This window comes from Hyperolius riggenbachi, chromosome 4 (genome assembly GCF_040937935.1).
Source record: "Hyperolius riggenbachi isolate aHypRig1 chromosome 4, aHypRig1.pri, whole genome shotgun sequence".
NCBI lineage: Eukaryota > Metazoa > Chordata > Amphibia > Anura > Hyperoliidae > Hyperolius > Hyperolius riggenbachi.
The window spans coordinates 42251750-42268596 of record NC_090649.1 but is presented as its reverse complement, the minus strand read 5'-3'; the positions used below and the strand labels follow the sequence as shown (position 1 = coordinate 42268596).

At 45.8% G+C, this 16847-nt stretch overlaps 15 non-coding genes across 15 annotated transcripts; 10 read left to right on the top strand and 5 right to left on the bottom strand.

Annotated features, from left to right (window-relative positions):
• Positions 1 to 185: 185 nt before the first annotated feature.
• TRNAK-CUU (transfer RNA lysine (anticodon CUU)) lies at positions 186 to 258 on the bottom strand. The gene has a single exon. It is a non-coding gene; the product is annotated as a tRNA-Lys (tRNA).
• A 134-nt stretch (positions 259 to 392) lies between these two features.
• Positions 393 to 463, top strand: TRNAG-GCC (transfer RNA glycine (anticodon GCC)). Its single transcript has one exon. It is a non-coding gene; the product is annotated as a tRNA-Gly (tRNA).
• A 1343-nt stretch (positions 464 to 1806) lies between these two features.
• TRNAK-CUU (transfer RNA lysine (anticodon CUU)) lies at positions 1807 to 1879 on the bottom strand. Its single transcript has one exon. It is a non-coding gene; the product is annotated as a tRNA-Lys (tRNA).
• Positions 1880 to 3842: 1963 nt separating this feature from the next.
• Positions 3843 to 3913, top strand: TRNAG-GCC (transfer RNA glycine (anticodon GCC)). The gene has a single exon. It is a non-coding gene; the product is annotated as a tRNA-Gly (tRNA).
• Positions 3914 to 5464: 1551 nt separating this feature from the next.
• TRNAK-CUU (transfer RNA lysine (anticodon CUU)) lies at positions 5465 to 5537 on the bottom strand. Its single transcript has one exon. It is a non-coding gene; the product is annotated as a tRNA-Lys (tRNA).
• Positions 5538 to 5671: 134 nt separating this feature from the next.
• TRNAG-GCC (transfer RNA glycine (anticodon GCC)) lies at positions 5672 to 5742 on the top strand. The gene has a single exon. It is a non-coding gene; the product is annotated as a tRNA-Gly (tRNA).
• A 1551-nt stretch (positions 5743 to 7293) lies between these two features.
• TRNAG-GCC (transfer RNA glycine (anticodon GCC)) lies at positions 7294 to 7364 on the top strand. The gene has a single exon. It is a non-coding gene; the product is annotated as a tRNA-Gly (tRNA).
• A 1551-nt stretch (positions 7365 to 8915) lies between these two features.
• TRNAK-CUU (transfer RNA lysine (anticodon CUU)) lies at positions 8916 to 8988 on the bottom strand. The gene has a single exon. It is a non-coding gene; the product is annotated as a tRNA-Lys (tRNA).
• A 134-nt stretch (positions 8989 to 9122) lies between these two features.
• On the top strand, positions 9123 to 9193 carry TRNAG-GCC (transfer RNA glycine (anticodon GCC)). Its single transcript has one exon. It is a non-coding gene; the product is annotated as a tRNA-Gly (tRNA).
• Positions 9194 to 10743: 1550 nt separating this feature from the next.
• On the top strand, positions 10744 to 10814 carry TRNAG-GCC (transfer RNA glycine (anticodon GCC)). Its single transcript has one exon. It is a non-coding gene; the product is annotated as a tRNA-Gly (tRNA).
• Positions 10815 to 12364: 1550 nt separating this feature from the next.
• On the top strand, positions 12365 to 12435 carry TRNAG-GCC (transfer RNA glycine (anticodon GCC)). Its single transcript has one exon. It is a non-coding gene; the product is annotated as a tRNA-Gly (tRNA).
• Positions 12436 to 12572: 137 nt separating this feature from the next.
• TRNAG-GCC (transfer RNA glycine (anticodon GCC)) lies at positions 12573 to 12643 on the top strand. Its single transcript has one exon. It is a non-coding gene; the product is annotated as a tRNA-Gly (tRNA).
• A 1343-nt stretch (positions 12644 to 13986) lies between these two features.
• Positions 13987 to 14059, bottom strand: TRNAK-CUU (transfer RNA lysine (anticodon CUU)). The gene has a single exon. It is a non-coding gene; the product is annotated as a tRNA-Lys (tRNA).
• Positions 14060 to 14197: 138 nt separating this feature from the next.
• Positions 14198 to 14268, top strand: TRNAG-GCC (transfer RNA glycine (anticodon GCC)). The gene has a single exon. It is a non-coding gene; the product is annotated as a tRNA-Gly (tRNA).
• A 1550-nt stretch (positions 14269 to 15818) lies between these two features.
• TRNAG-GCC (transfer RNA glycine (anticodon GCC)) lies at positions 15819 to 15889 on the top strand. Its single transcript has one exon. It is a non-coding gene; the product is annotated as a tRNA-Gly (tRNA).
• Positions 15890 to 16847: the final 958 nt, after the last annotated feature.

Sequence of the window (16847 nt, the reverse complement as noted above, 5' to 3'; positions counted from 1 at the left end):
TTGCTGAAAAGTTGTTAAAAGAGGTTGTGTGAGTAAAAGTGAAGGGGAAAGCTGAGATGACATTTTCGTTTGTTAGCAAAGGGAGTGGGGAGTGGCATGTGAAAGAGGAAGTGATGGCCTGGTGATGGTTTGTAATCGTTTTGGAGGAGCTCTGCCTAGTAGAAAGTAAAAGGAGAAGCTTTGATCGCCCAACGTGGGGCTCGAACCCACGACCCTGAGATTAAGAGTCTCATGCTCTACCGACTGAGCTAGCCGGGCTTGCTTGCTTGAGCTGAAATGTCAAAAATTGCAAAATGGCGCCAGCCTCACCTTTGCCATCCGCACAGAAGAAGGCAATCTTGTATGGCCTGATTTGGCTGGCCACGTTTTTCAGCACTGAGCAACAGGGCAAGGCATTGGTGGTTCAGTGGTAGAATTCTCGCCTGCCACGCGGGAGGCCCGGGTTCGATTCCCGGCCAATGCAAATGCTAGGATTTTGGCACACCTCCACACTTTGCACTTCTCAAGCTTAAGACATCTCTGCAGGCCAGAAGCCATTTAAGGACATTTGCAAGAGTCACCGTGGCACTTGGCCACAGTGCTGGCTGACAGTCGAGAAGAGGGACCCTAGTACCCAGCAAACATGACTCTAAGACACACAAGTTAAAGCAGCCTTGGGACACTTGCGTGCCCAAAGGCCTTGCATGTCTTCTAGCAGTGCCAGTGACGTGCAGCATCTCTCCCTCTCCAGTACTCACCTATTAGGCTTCTTTTTAACTGTCTAGAAAAGCCTCGGAAATGCCAAGTCAGCAGCATCTGCTCATCTGGTGTTGTTTTACAACTTTTTGCCTTGTTGTCTTTGCACTCTACTCAGGGCCTTGCTCAAATTTGGAGCGTTCTCTCTAGGCCCTCATTCATTCTACTTTTGTCCTGAGTTTTCTCACAGTAGATGTTGAGATGTTGTGTCAGCTTACCTACAACTTGCTTTCCCAGCACCTAGCAATTAAGAAAACATACTAAAAGTACAGAAAAAAAAGTAGTAACAAACTTAAGTCAAATGAAAGCAACCACTTTTTTTGCTTGCCGGGACTGAAAGGCTTTTTGGTTTGTAACTTTTGTTGGGAAGTACCTCATCTAAAAACAAGTTAAGGGAAAGAGCAGCTTCCTTTTTTTCAATCCTCTCAGCTAAATCTCAGGCCGTGTGCAGAGTGCCCTCCTCATACTGCTATGTGAGCACCTTTGGAGTGCAAAGCCTAATACACACCATACCAATGCCTGTCAGATAGATGGGTCGAACAGATGATTTCCGGCAGGTCCGATCTGATTTCCGATCGTTTTTCTGATGGATTTGCATAGTAGTGATCGGAAATCCGAACGGAAATCCGATCGTGTCTGTCGGAAAGGATCTATCGGCCCATCTATCTGATGGGGAATTGCATGGTGTGCACCAGGCATACGAGAATGAGTATCTTTCAGGTGGTTGTTCTTTGTCAAGTGATTGATTGTAAGTCTCTCCTTGACAAAAGGACTGGAGTAAAGCCAACGGAAATCTGGGAAAAGCAGATAAGAAAAGTAGTATAGGAAAGATGAGTAAGATTGTAAGAAGGAGTGTTTTTCTCTTTCTTGGGGTGGTGAAGCACTTTTGCTGAAAAGTTGTTAAAAGAGGTTGTGTGAGTAAAAGTGAAGGGGAAAGCTGAGATGACATTTTCGTTTGTTAGCAAAGGGAGTGGGGAGTGGCATGTGAAAGAGGAAGTGATGGCCTGGTGATGGTTTGTAATCGTTTTGGAGGAGCTCTGCCTAGTAGAAAGTAAAAGGAGAAGCTTTGATCGCCCAACGTGGGGCTCGAACCCACGACCCTGAGATTAAGAGTCTCATGCTCTACCGACTGAGCTAGCCGGGCTTGCTTGCTTGAGCTGAAATGTCAAAAATTGCAAAATGGCGCCAGCCTCACCTTTGCCATCCGCACAGAAGAAGGCAATCTTGTATGGCCTGATTTGGCTGGCCACGTTTTTCAGCACCGAGCAACAGGGCAAGGCATTGGTGGTTCAGTGGTAGAATTCTCGCCTGCCACGCGGGAGGCCTGGGTTTGATTCCCGGCCAATGCAAATGCTAGGATTTTGGCACACCTCCACACTTTGCACTTCTCAAGCTTAAGACATCTCTGCAGGCCAGAAGCCATTTAACCTCCCCGGCGTTCAATTCCCAGGATTTCTTTGCAAAAAGTGATAAAATGTATTTTTAAAACTTTTTTTTTTCCTGTAACTTGCCAAACTGTGTCAAGCAATGGTCTAGTATACAGTGCAGAAGAGTATTGATGTGTATGCACGTTTATACTGTTCACAGCATGTTTTTATGGATGGACATTTCTGTCCATACCGCTGAGGAGGTTAAGGACATTTGCAAGAGTCACCGTGGCACTTGGCCACAGTGCTGGCTGACAGTCGAGAAGAGGGACCCTAGTACCCAGCAAACATGACTCTAAGACACACAAGTTAAAGCAGCCTTGGGACACTTGCGTGCCCAAAGGCCTTGCATGTCTTCTAGCAGTGCCAGTGACGTGCAGCATCTCTCCCTCTCCAGTACTCACCTATTAGGCTTCTTTTTAACTGTCTAGAAAAGCCTCGGAAATGCCAAGTCAGCAGCATCTGCTCATCTGGTGTTGTTTTACAACTTTTTGCCTTGTTGTCTTTGCACTCTACTCAGGGCCTTGCTCAAATTTGGAGCGTTCTCTCTAGGCCCTCATTCATTCTACTTTTGTCCTGAGTTTTCTCACAGTAGATGTTGAGATGTTGTGTCAGCTTACCTACAACTTGCTTTCCCAGCACCTAGCAATTAAGAAAACATACTAAAAGTACAGAAAAAAAAGTAGTAACAAACTTAAGTCAAATGAAAGCAACCACTTTTTTTGCTTGCCGGGACTGAAAGGCTTTTTGGTTTGTAACTTTTGTTGGGAAGTACCTCATCTAAAAACAAGTTAAGGGAAAGAGCAACTTCCTTTTTTTCAATCCTCTCAGCTAAATCTCAGGCCGTGTGCAGAGTGCCCTCCTCATACTGCTATGTGAGCACCTTTGGAGTGCAAAGCCTAATACACACCATACCAATGCCTGTCAGATAGATGGGTCGAACAGATGATTTCCGGCAGGTCCGATCTGATTTCCGATCGTTTTTCTGATGGATTTGCATAGTAGTGATCGGAAATCCGAACGGAAATCCGATCGTGTCTGTCGGAAAGGATCTATCGGCCCATCTATCTGATGGGGAATTGCATGGTGTGCACCAGGCATACGAGAATGAGTATCTTTCAGGTGGTTGTTCCTTGTCAAGTGATTGATTGTAAGTCTCTCCTTGACAAAAGGACTGGAGTAAAGCCAACGGAAATCTGGGAAAAGCAGATAAGAAAAGTAGTATAGGAAAGATGAGTAAGATTGTAAGAAGGAGTGTTTTTCTCTTTCTTGGGGTGGTGAAGCACTTTTGCTGAAAAGTTGTTAAAAGAGGTTGTGTGAGTAAAAGTGAAGGGGAAAGCTGAGATGACATTTTCGTTTGTTAGCAAAGGGAGTGGGGAGTGGCATGTGAAAGAGGAAGTGATGGCCTGGTGATGGTTTGCAATCGTTTTGGAGGAGCTCTGCCTAGTAGAAAGTAAAAGGAGAAGCTTTGATCACCCAACGTGGGGCTCGAACCCACGACCCTGAGATTAAGAGTCTCATGCTCTACCGACTGAGCTAGCCGGGCTTGCTTGCTTGAGCTGAAATGTCAAAAATTGCAAAATGGCGCCAGCCTCACCTTTGCCATCCGCACAGAAGAAGGCAATCTTGTATGGCCTGATTTGGCTGGCCACGTTTTTCAGCACCGAGCAACAGGGCAAGGCATTGGTGGTTCAGTGGTAGAATTCTCGCCTGCCACGCGGGAGGCCTGGGTTTGATTCCCAGCCAATGCAAATGCTAGGATTTTGGCACACCTCCACACTTTGCACTTCTCAAGCTTAAGACATCTCTGCAGGCCAGAAGCCATTTAACCTCCCCGGCGTTCAATTCCCAGGATTTCTTTGCAAAAAGTGATAAAATGTATTTTCAAAACTTTTTTTTTTCCTGTAACTTGCCAAACTGTGTCAAGCAAGGGTCTAGTATACAGTGCAGATGAGTATTGATGTGTATGCACGTTTATACTGTTCACAGCATGTTTTTATGGATGGACATTTCTGTCCATACCGCTGAGGAGGTTAAGGACATTTGCAAGAGTCACCGTGGCACTTGGCCACAGTGCTGGCTGACAGTCGAGAAGAGGGACCCTAGTACCCAGCAAACATGACTCTAAGACACACAAGTTAAAGCAGCCTTGGGACACTTGCGTGCCCAAAGGCCTTGCATGTCTTCTAGCAGTGCCAGTGACGTGCAGCATCTCTCCCTCTCCAGTACTCACCTATTAGGCTTCTTTTTAACTGTCTAGAAAAGCCTCGGAAATGCCAAGTCAGCAGCATCTGCTCATCTGGTGTTGTTTTACAACTTTTTGCCTTGTTGTCTTTGCACTCTACTCAGGGCCTTGCTCAAATTTGGAGCGTTCTCTCTAGGCCCTCATTCATTCTACTTTTGTCCTGAGTTTTCTCACAGTAGATGTTGAGATGTTGTGTCAGCTTACCTACAACTCGCTTTCCCAGCACCTAGCAATTAAGAAAACATACTAAAAGTACAGAAAAAAAAGTAGTAACAAACTTAAGTCAAATGAAAGCAACCACTTTTTTTGCTTGCCGGGACTGAAAGGCTTTTTGGTTTGTAACTTTTGTTGGGAAGTACCTCATCTAAAAACAAGTTAAGGGAAAGAGCAACTTCCTTTTTTTCAATCCTCTCAGCTAAATCTCAGGCCGTGTGCAGAGTGCCCTCCTCATACTGCTATGTGAGCACCTTTGGAGTGCAAAGCCTAATACACACCATACCAATGCCTGTCAGATAGATGGGTCGAACAGATGATTTCCGGCAGGTCCGATCTGATTTCCGATCGTTTTTCTGATGGATTTGCATAGTAGTGATCGGAAATCCGAACGGAAATCCGATCGTGTCTGTCGGAAAGGATCTATCGGCCCATCTATCTGATGGGGAATTGCATGGTGTGCACCAGGCATACGAGAATGAGTATCTTTCAGGTGGTTGTTCCTTGTCAAGTGATTGATTGTAAGTCTCTCCTTGACAAAAGGACTGGAGTAAAGCCAACGGAAATCTGGGAAAAGCAGATAAGAAAAGTAGTATAGGAAAGATGAGTAAGATTGTAAGAAGGAGTGTTTTTCTCTTTCTTGGGGTGGTGAAGCACTTTTGCTGAAAAGTTGTTAAAAGAGGTTGTGTGAGTAAAAGTGAAGGGGAAAGCTGAGATGACATTTTCGTTTGTTAGCAAAGGGAGTGGGGAGTGGCATGTGAAAGAGGAAGTGATGGCCTGGTGATGGTTTGTAATCGTTTTGGAGGAGCTCTGCCTAGTAGAAAGTAAAAGGAGAAGCTTTGATCGCCCAACGTGGGGCTCGAACCCACGACCCTGAGATTAAGAGTCTCATGCTCTACCGACTGAGCTAGCCGGGCTTGCTTGCTTGAGCTGAAATGTCAAAAATTGCAAAATGGCGCCAGCCTCACCTTTGCCATCCGCACAGAAGAAGGCAATCTTGTATGGCCTGATTTGGCTGGCCACGTTTTTCAGCACCGAGCAACAGGGCAAGGCATTGGTGGTTCAGTGGTAGAATTCTCGCCTGCCACGCGGGAGGCCCGGGTTCGATTCCCGGCCAATGCAAATGCTAGGATTTTGGCACACCTCCACACTTTGCACTTCTCAAGCTTAAGACATCTCTGCAGGCCAGAAGCCATTTAAGGACATTTGCAAGAGTCACCGTGGCACTTGGCCACAGTGCTGGCTGACAGTCGAGAAGAGGGACCCTAGTACCCAGCAAACATGACTCTAAGACACACAAGTTAAAGCAGCCTTGGGACACTTGCGTGCCCAAAGGCCTTGCATGTCTTCTAGCAGTGCCAGTGACGTGCAGCATCTCTCCCTCTCCAGTACTCACCTATTAGGCTTCTTTTTAACTGTCTAGAAAAGCCTCGGAAATGCCAAGTCAGCAGCATCTGCTCATCTGGTGTTGTTTTACAACTTTTTGCCTTGTTGTCTTTGCACTCTACTCAGGGCCTTGCTCAAATTTGGAGCGTTCTCTCTAGGCCCTCATTCATTCTACTTTTGTCCTGAGTTTTCTCACAGTAGATGTTGAGATGTTGTGTCAGCTTACCTACAACTTGCTTTCCCAGCACCTAGCAATTAAGAAAACATACTAAAAGTACAGAAAAAAAAAGTAGTAACAAACTTAAGTCAAATGAAAGCAACCACTTTTTTTGCTTGCCGGGACTGAAAGGCTTTTTGGTTTGTAACTTTTGTTGGGAAGTACCTCATCTAAAAACAAGTTAAGGGAAAGAGCAACTTCCTTTTTTTCAATCCTCTCAGCTAAATCTCAGGCCGTGTGCAGAGTGCCCTCCTCATACTGCTATGTGAGCACCTTTGGAGTGCAAAGCCTAATACACACCATACCAATGCCTGTCAGATAGATGGGTCGAACAGATGATTTCCGGCAGGTCCGATCTGATTTCCGATCGTTTTTCTGATGGATTTGCATAGTAGTGATCGGAAATCCGAACGGAAATCCGATCGTGTCTGTCGGAAAGGATCTATCGGCCCATCTATCTGATGGGGAATTGCATGGTGTGCACCAGGCATACGAGAATGAGTATCTTTCAGGTGGTTGTTCCTTGTCAAGTGATTGATTGTAAGTCTCTCCTTGACAAAAGGACTGGAGTAAAGCCAACGGAAATCTGGGAAAAGCAGATAAGAAAAGTAGTATAGGAAAGATGAGTAAGATTGTAAGAAGGAGTGTTTTTCTCTTTCTTGGGGTGGTGAAGCACTTTTGCTGAAAAGTTGTTAAAAGAGGTTGTGTAAGTAAAAGTGAAGGGGAAAGCTGAGATGACATTTTCGTTTGTTAGCAAAGGGAGTGGGGAGTGGCATGTGAAAGAGGAAGTGATGGCCTGGTGATGGTTTGTAATCGTTTTGGAGGAGCTCTGCCTAGTAGAAAGTAAAAGGAGAAGCTTTGATCACCCAACGTGGGGCTCGAACCCACGACCCTGAGATTAAGAGTCTCATGCTCTACCGACTGAGCTAGCCGGGCTTGCTTGCTTGAGCTGAAATGTCAAAAATTGCAAAATGGCGCCAGCCTCACCTTTGCCATCCGCACAGAAGAAGGCAATCTTGTATGGCCTGATTTGGCTGGCCACGTTTTTCAGCACCGAGCAACAGGGCAAGGCATTGGTGGTTCAGTGGTAGAATTCTCGCCTGCCACGCGGGAGGCCTGGGTTTGATTCCCAGCCAATGCAAATGCTAGGATTTTGGCACACCTCCACACTTTGCACTTCTCAAGCTTAAGACATCTCTGCAGGCCAGAAGCCATTTAACCTCCCCGGCGTTCAATTCCCAGGATTTCTTTGCAAAAAGTGATAAAATGTATTTTTAAAACTTTTTTTTTTCCTGTAACTTGCCAAACTGTGTCAAGCAAGGGTCTAGTATACAGTGCAGAAGAGTATTGATGTGTATGCACGTTTATACTGTTCACAGCATGTTTTTATGGATGGACATTTCTGTCCATACCGCTGAGGAGGTTAAGGACATTTGCAAGAGTCACCGTGGCACTTGGCCACAGTGCTGGCTGACAGTCGAGAAGAGGGACCCTAGTACCCAGCAAACATGACTCTAAGACACACAAGTTAAAGCAGCCTTGGGACACTTGCGTGCCCAAAGGCCTTGCATGTCTTCTAGCAGTGCCAGTGACGTGCAGCATCTCTCCCTCTCCAGTACTCACCTATTAGGCTTCTTTTTAACTGTCTAGAAAAGCCTCGGAAATGCCAAGTCAGCAGCATCTGCTCATCTGGTGTTGTTTTACAACTTTTTGCCTTGTTGTCTTTGCACTCTACTCAGGGCCTTGCTCAAATTTGGAGCGTTCTCTCTAGGCCCTCATTCATTCTACTTTTGTCCTGAGTTTTCTCACAGTAGATGTTGAGATGTTGTGTCAGCTTACCTACAACTTGCTTTCCCAGCACCTAGCAATTAAGAAAACATACTAAAAGTACAGAAAAAAAAGTAGTAACAAACTTAAGTCAAATGAAAGCAACCACTTTTTTTGCTTGCCGGGACTGAAAGGCTTTTTGGTTTGTAACTTTTGTTGGGAAGTACCTCATCTAAAAACAAGTTAAGGGAAAGAGCAACTTCCTTTTTTTCAATCCTCTCAGCTAAATCTCAGGCCGTGTGCAGAGTGCCCTCCTCATACTGCTATGTGAGCACCTTTGGAGTGCAAAGCCTAATACACACCATACCAATGCCTGTCAGATAGATGGGTCGAACAGATGATTTCCGGCAGGTCCGATCTGATTTCCGATCGTTTTTCTGATGGATTTGCATAGTAGTGATCGGAAATCCGAACGGAAATCCGATCGTGTCTGTCGGAAAGGATCTATCGGCCCATCTATCTGATGGGGAATTGCATGGTGTGCACCAGGCATACGAGAATGAGTATCTTTCAGGTGGTTGTTCCTTGTCAAGTGATTGATTGTAAGTCTCTCCTTGACAAAAGGACTGGAGTAAAGCCAACGGAAATCTGGGAAAAGCAGATAAGAAAAGTAGTATAGGAAAGATGAGTAAGATTGTAAGAAGGAGTGTTTTTCTCTTTCTTGGGGTGGTGAAGCACTTTTGCTGAAAAGTTGTTAAAAGAGGTTGTGTGAGTAAAAGTGAAGGGGAAAGCTGAGATGACATTTTCGTTTGTTAGCAAAGGGAGTGGGGAGTGGCATGTGAAAGAGGAAGTGATGGCCTGGTGATGGTTTGTAATCGTTTTGGAGGAGCTCTGCCTAGTAGAAAGTAAAAGGAGAAGCTTTGATCGCCCAACGTGGGGCTCGAACCCACGACCCTGAGATTAAGAGTCTCATGCTCTACCGACTGAGCTAGCCAGGCTTGCTTGCTTGAGCTGAAATGTCAAAAATTGCAAAATGGCGCCAGCCTCACCTTTGCCATCCGCACAGAAGAAGGCAATCTTGTATGGCCTGATTTGGCTGGCCACGTTTTTCAGCACCGAGCAACAGGGCAAGGCATTGGTGGTTCAGTGGTAGAATTCTCGCCTGCCACGCGGGAGGCCCGGGTTCGATTCCCGGCCAATGCAAATGCTAGGATTTTGGCACACCTCCACACTTTGCACTTCTCAAGCTTAAGACATCTCTGCAGGCCAGAAGCCATTTAAGGACATTTGCAAGAGTCACCGTGGCACTTGGCCACAGTGCTGGCTGACAGTCGAGAAGAGGGACCCTAGTACCCAGCAAACATGACTCTAAGACACACAAGTTAAAGCAGCCTTGGGACACTTGCGTGCCCAAAGGCCTTGCATGTCTTCTAGCAGTGCCAGTGACGTGCAGCATCTCTCCCTCTCCAGTACTCACCTATTAGGCTTCTTTTTAACTGTCTAGAAAAGCCTCGGAAATGCCAAGTCAGCAGCATCTGCTCATCTGGTGTTGTTTTACAACTTTTTGCCTTGTTGTCTTTGCACTCTACTCAGGGCCTTGCTCAAATTTGGAGCGTTCTCTCTAGGCCCTCATTCATTCTACTTTTGTCCTGAGTTTTCTCACAGTAGATGTTGAGATGTTGTGTCAGCTTACCTACAACTTGCTTTCCCAGCACCTAGCAATTAAGAAAACATACTAAAAGTACAGAAAAAAAAGTAGTAACAAACTTAAGTCAAATGAAAGCAACCACTTTTTTTGCTTGCCGGGACTGAAAGGCTTTTTGGTTTGTAACTTTTGTTGGGAAGTACCTCATCTAAAAACAAGTTAAGGGAAAGAGCAACTTCCTTTTTTTCAATCCTCTCAGCTAAATCTCAGGCCGTGTGCAGAGTGCCCTCCTCATACTGCTATGTGAGCACCTTTGGAGTGCAAAGCCTAATACACACCATACCAATGCCTGTCAGATAGATGGGTCGAACAGATGATTTCCGGCAGGTCCGATCTGATTTCCGATCGTTTTTCTGATGGATTTGCATAGTAGTGATCGGAAATCCGAACGGAAATCCGATCGTGTCTGTCGGAAAGGATCTATCGGCCCATCTATCTGATGGGGAATTGCATGGTGTGCACCAGGCATACGAGAATGAGTATCTTTCAGGTGGTTGTTCCTTGTCAAGTGATTGATTGTAAGTCTCTCCTTGACAAAAGGACTGGAGTAAAGCCAACGGAAATCTGGGAAAAGCAGATAAGAAAAGTAGTATAGGAAAGATGAGTAAGATTGTAAGAAGGAGTGTTTTTCTCTTTCTTGGGGTGGTGAAGCACTTTTGCTGAAAAGTTGTTAAAAGAGGTTGTGTGAGTAAAAGTGAAGGGGAAAGCTGAGATGACATTTTCGTTTGTTAGCAAAGGGAGTGGGGAGTGGCATGTGAAAGAGGAAGTGATGGCCTGGTGATGGTTTGTAATCGTTTTGGAGGAGCTCTGCCTAGTAGAAAGTAAAAGGAGAAGCTTTGATCGCCCAACGTGGGGCTCGAACCCACGAGCCTGAGATTAAGAGTCTCATGCTCTACCGACTGAGCTAGCCGGGCTTGCTTGCTTGAGCTGAAATGTCAAAAATTGCAAAATGGCGCCAGCCTCACCTTTGCTATCCACACAGAAGAAGGCAATCTTGTATGGCCTGATTTGGCTGGCCACGTTTTTCAGCACCGAGCAACAGGGCAAGGCATTGGTGGTTCAGTGGTAGAATTCTCGCCTGCCACGCGGGAGGCCCGGGTTCGATTCCCGGCCAATGCAAATGCTAGGATTTTGGCACACCTCCACACTTTGCACTTCTCAAGCTTAAGACATCTCTGCAGGCCAGAAGCCATTTAAGGACATTTGCAAGAGTCACCGTGGCACTTGGCCACAGTGCTGGCTGACAGTCGAGAAGAGGGACCCTAGTACCCAGCAAACATGACTCTAAGACACACAAGTTAAAGCAGCCTTGGGACACTTGCGTGCCCAAAGGCCTTGCATGTCTTCTAGCAGTGCCAGTGACGTGCAGCATCTCTCCCTCTCCAGTACTCACCTATTAGGCTTCTTTTTAACTGTCTAGAAAAGCCTCGGAAATGCCAAGTCAGCAGCATCTGCTCATCTGGTGTTGTTTTACAACTTTTTGCCTTGTTGTCTTTGCACTCTACTCAGGGCCTTGCTCAAATTTGGAGCGTTCTCTCTAGGCCCTCATTCATTCTACTTTTGTCCTGAGTTTTCTCACAGTAGATGTTGAGATGTTGTGTCAGCTTACCTACAACTTGCTTTCCCAGCACCTAGCAATTAAGAAAACATACTAAAAGTACAGAAAAAAAAGTAGTAACAAACTTAAGTCAAATGAAAGCAACCACTTTTTTTGCTTGCCGGGACTGAAAGGCTTTTTGGTTTGTAACTTTTGTTGGGAAGTACCTCATCTAAAAACAAGTTAAGGGAAAGAGCAACTTCCTTTTTTTCAATCCTCTCAGCTAAGTCTCAGGCCGTGTGCAGAGTGCCCTCCTCATACTGCTATGTGAGCACCTTTGGAGTGCAAAGCCTAATACACACCATACCAATGCCTGTCAGATAGATGGGTCGAACAGATGATTTCCGGCAGGTCCGATCTGATTTCCGATCGTTTTTCTGATGGATTTGCATAGTAGTGATCGGAAATCCGAACGGAAATCCGATCGTGTCTGTCGGAAAGGATCTATCGGCCCATCTATCTGATGGGGAATTGCATGGTGTGCACCAGGCATCCGAGAATGAGTATCTTTCAGGTGGTTGTTCCTTGTCAAGTGATTGATTGTAAGTCTCTCCTTGACAAAAGGACTGGAGTAAAGCCAACGGAAATCTGGGAAAAGCAGATAAGAAAAGTAGTATAGGAAAGATGAGTAAGATTGTAAGAAGGAGTGTTTTTCTCTTTCTTGGGGTGGTGAAGCACTTTTGCTGAAAAGTTGTTAAAAGAGGTTGTGTGAGTAAAAGTGAAGGGGAAAGCTGAGATGACATTTTCGTTTGTTAGCAAAGGGAGTGGGGAGTGGCATGTGAAAGAGGAAGTGATGGCCTGGTGATGGTTTGTAATCGTTTTGGAGGAGCTCTGCCTAGTAGAAAGTAAAAGGAGAAGCTTTGATCACCCAACGTGGGGCTCGAACCCACGACCCTGAGATTAAGAGTCTCATGCTCTACCGACTGAGCTAGCCGGGCTTGCTTGCTTGAGCTGAAATGTCAAAAATTGCAAAATGGCGCCAGCCTCACCTTTGCCATCCGCACAGAAGAAGGCAATCTTGTATGGCCTGATTTGGCTGGCCACGTTTTTCAGCACCGAGCAACAGGGCAAGGCATTGGTGGTTCAGTGGTAGAATTCTCGCCTGCCACGCGGGAGGCCTGGGTTCGATTCCCAGCCAATGCAAATGCTAGGATTTTGGCACACCTCCACACTTTGCACTTCTCAAGCTTAAGACATCTCTGCAGGCCAGAAGCCATTTAACCTCCCCGGCGTTCAATTCCCAGGATTTCTTTGCAAAAAGTGATAAAATGTATTTTTAGGCATTGGTGGTTCAGTGGTAGAATTCTCGCCTGCCACGCGGGAGGCCCGGGTTCGATTCCCGGCCAATGCAAATGCTAGGATTTTGGCACACCTCCACACTTTGCACTTCTCAAGCTTAAGACATCTCTGCAGGCCAGAAGCCATTTAAGGACATTTGCAAGAGTCACCGTGGCACTTGGCCACAGTGCTGGCTGACAGTCGAGAAGAGGGACCCTAGTACCCAGCAAACATGACTCTAAGACACACAAGTTAAAGCAGCCTTGGGACACTTGCGTGCCCAAAGGCCTTGCATGTCTTCTAGCAGTGCCAGTGACGTGCAGCATCTCTCCCTCTCCAGTACTCACCTATTAGGCTTCTTTTTAACTGTCTAGAAAAGCCTCGGAAATGCCAAGTCAGCAGCATCTGCTCATCTGGTGTTGTTTTACAACTTTTTGCCTTGTTGTCTTTGCACTCTACTCAGGGCCTTGCTCAAATTTGGAGCGTTCTCTCTAGGCCCTCATTCATTCTACTTTTGTCCTGAGTTTTCTCACAGTAGATGTTGAGATGTTGTGTCAGCTTACCTACAACTTGCTTTCCCAGCACCTAGCAATTAAGAAAACATACTAAAAGTACAGAAAAAAAAGTAGTAACAAACTTAAGTCAAATGAAAGCAACCACTTTTTTTGCTTGCCGGGACTGAAAGGCTTTTTGGTTTGTAACTTTTGTTGGGAAGTACCTCATCTAAAAACAAGTTAAGGGAAAGAGCAACTTCCTTTTTTTCAATCCTCTCAGCTAAATCTCAGGCCGTGTGCAGAGTGCCCTCCTCATACTGCTATGTGAGCACCTTTGGAGTGCAAAGCCTAATACACACCATACCAATGCCTGTCAGATAGATGGGTCGAACAGATGATTTCCGGCAGGTCCGATCTGATTTCCGATCGTTTTTCTGATGGATTTGCATAGTAGTGATCGGAAATCCGAACGGAAATCCGATCGTGTCTGTCGGAAAGGATCTATCGGCCCATCTATCTGATGGGGAATTGCATGGTGTGCACCAGGCATACGAGAATGAGTATCTTTCAGGTGGTTGTTCCTTGTCAAGTGATTGATTGTAAGTCTCTCCTTGACAAAAGGACTGGAGTAAAGCCAACGGAAATCTGGGAAAAGCAGATAAGAAAAGTAGTATAGGAAAGATGAGTAAGATTGTAAGAAGGAGTGTTTTTCTCTTTCTTGGGGTGGTGAAGCACTTTTGCTGAAAAGTTGTTAAAAGAGGTTGTGTGAGTAAAAGTGAAGGGGAAAGCTGAGATGACATTTTCGTTTGTTAGCAAAGGGAGTGGGGAGTGGCATGTGAAAGAGGAAGTGATGGCCTGGTGATGGTTTGTAATCGTTTTGGAGGAGCTCTGCCTAGTAGAAAGTAAAAGGAGAAGCTTTGATCGCCCAACGTGGGGCTCGAACCCACGACCCTGAGATTAAGAGTCTCATGCTCTACCGACTGAGCTAGCCGGGCTTGCTTGCTTGCTTGAGCTGAAATGTCAAAAATTGCAAAATGGCGCCAGCCTCACCTTTGCCATCCGCACAGAAGAAGGCAATCTTGTATGGCCTGATTTGGCTGGCCACGTTTTTCAGCACCGAGCAACAGGGCAAGGCATTGGTGGTTCAGTGGTAGAATTCTCGCCTGCCACGCGGGAGGCCCGGGTTCGATTCCCGGCCAATGCAAATGCTAGGATTTTGGCACACCTCCACACTTTGCACTTCTCAAGCTTAAGACATCTCTGCAGGCCAGAAGCCATTTAAGGACATTTGCAAGAGTCACCGTGGCACTTGGCCACAGTGCTGGCTGACAGTCGAGAAGAGGGACCCTAGTACCCAGCAAACATGACTCTAAGACACACAAGTTAAAGCAGCCTTGGGACACTTGCGTGCCCAAAGGCCTTGCATGTCTTCTAGCAGTGCCAGTGACGTGCAGCATCTCTCCCTCTCCAGTACTCACCTATTAGGCTTCTTTTTAACTGTCTAGAAAAGCCTCGGAAATGCCAAGTCAGCAGCATCTGCTCATCTGGTGTTGTTTTACAACTTTTTGCCTTGTTGTCTTTGCACTCTACTCAGGGCCTTGCTCAAATTTGGAGCGTTCTCTCTAGGCCCTCATTCATTCTACTTTTGTCCTGAGTTTTCTCACAGTAGATGTTGAGATGTTGTGTCAGCTTACCTACAACTTGCTTTCCCAGCACCTAGCAATTAAGAAAACATACTAAAAGTACAGAAAAAAAAGTAGTAACAAACTTAAGTCAAATGAAAGCAACCACTTTTTTTGCTTGCCGGGACTGAAAGGCTTTTTGGTTTGTAACTTTTGTTGGGAAGTACCTCATCTAAAAACAAGTTAAGGGAAAGAGCAACTTCCTTTTTTTCAATCCTCTCAGCTAAATCTCAGGCCGTGTGCAGAGTGCCCTCCTCATACTGCTATGTGAGCACCTTTGGAGTGCAAAGCCTAATACACACCATACCAATGCCTGTCAGATAGATGGGTCGAACAGATGATTTCCGGCAGGTCCGATCTGATTTCCGATCGTTTTTCTGATGGATTTGCATAGTAGTGATCGGAAATCCGAACGGAAATCCGATCGTGTCTGTCGGAAAGGATCTATCGGCCCATCTATCTGATGGGGAATTGCATGGTGTGCACCAGGCATACGAGAATGAGTATCTTTCAGGTGGTTGTTCCTTGTCAAGTGATTGATTGTAAGTCTCTCCTTGACAAAAGGACTGGAGTAAAGCCAACGGAAATCTGGGAAAAGCAGATAAGAAAAGTAGTATAGGAAAGATGAGTAAGATTGTAAGAAGGAGTGTTTTTCTCTTTCTTGGGGTGGTGAAGCACTTTTGCTGAAAAGTTGTTAAAAGAGGTTGTGTGAGTAAAAGTGAAGGGGAAAGCTGAGATGACATTTTTGTTTGTTAGCAAAGGGAGTGGGGAGTGGCATGTGAAAGAGGAAGTGATGGCCTGGTGATGGTTTGTAATCGTTTTGGAGGAGCTCTGCCTAGTAGAAAGTAAAAGGAGAAGCTTTGATCACCCAACGTGGGGCTCGAACCCACAACCCTGAGATTAAGAGTCTCATGCTCTACCGACTGAGCTAGCCGGGCTTGCTTGCTTGGGCTGAAATGTCAAAAATTGCAAAATGGCGCCAGCCTCACCTTTGCCATCCGCACAGAAGAAGGCAATCTTGTATGGCCTGATTTGGCTGGCCACGTTTTTCAGCACCGAGCAACAGGGCAAGGCATTGGTGGTTCAGTGGTAGAATTCTCGCCTGCCACGCGGGAGGCCTGGGTTCGATTCCCAGCCAATGCAAATGCTAGGATTTTGGCACACCTCCACACTTTGCACTTCTCAAGCTTAAGACATCTCTGCAGGCCAGAAGCCATTTAACCTCCCCGGCGTTCAATTCCCAGGATTTCTTTGCAAAAAGTGATAAAATGTATTTTTAAAACTTTTTTTTTTCCTGTAACTTGCCAAACTGTGTCAAGCAAGGGTCTAGTATACAGTGCAGAAGAGTATTGATGTGTATGCACGTTTATACTGTTCACAGCATGTTTTTATGGATGGACATTTCTGTCCATACCGCTGAGGAGGTTAAGGACATTTGCAAGAGTCACCGTGGCACTTGGCCACAGTGCTGGCTGACAGTCGAGAAGAGGGACCCTAGTACCCAGCAAACATGACTCTAAGACACACAAGTTAAAGCAGCCTTGGGACACTTGCGTGCCCAAAGGCCTTGCATGTCTTCTAGCAGTGCCAGTGACGTGCAGCATCTCTCCCTCTCCAGTACTCACCTATTAGGCTTCTTTTTAACTGTCTAGAAAAGCCTCGGAAATGCCAAGTCAGCAGCATCTGCTCATCTGGTGTTGTTTTACAACTTTTTGCCTTGTTGTCTTTGCACTCTACTCAGGGCCTTGCTCAAATTTGGAGCGTTCTCTCTAGGCCCTCATTCATTCTACTTTTGTCCTGAGTTTTCTCACAGTAGATGTTGAGATGTTGTGTCAGCTTACCTACAACTTGCTTTCCCAGCACCTAGCAATTAAGAAAACATACTAAAAGTACAGAAAAAAAAGTAGTAACAAACTTAAGTCAAATGAAAGCAACCACTTTTTTTGCTTGCCGGGACTGAAAGGCTTTTTGGTTTGTAACTTTTGTTGGGAAGTACCTCATCTAAAAACAAGTTAAGGGAAAGAGCAACTTCCTTTTTTTCAATCCTCTCAGCTAAATCTCAGGCCGTGTGCAGAGTGCCCTCCTCATACTGCTATGTGAG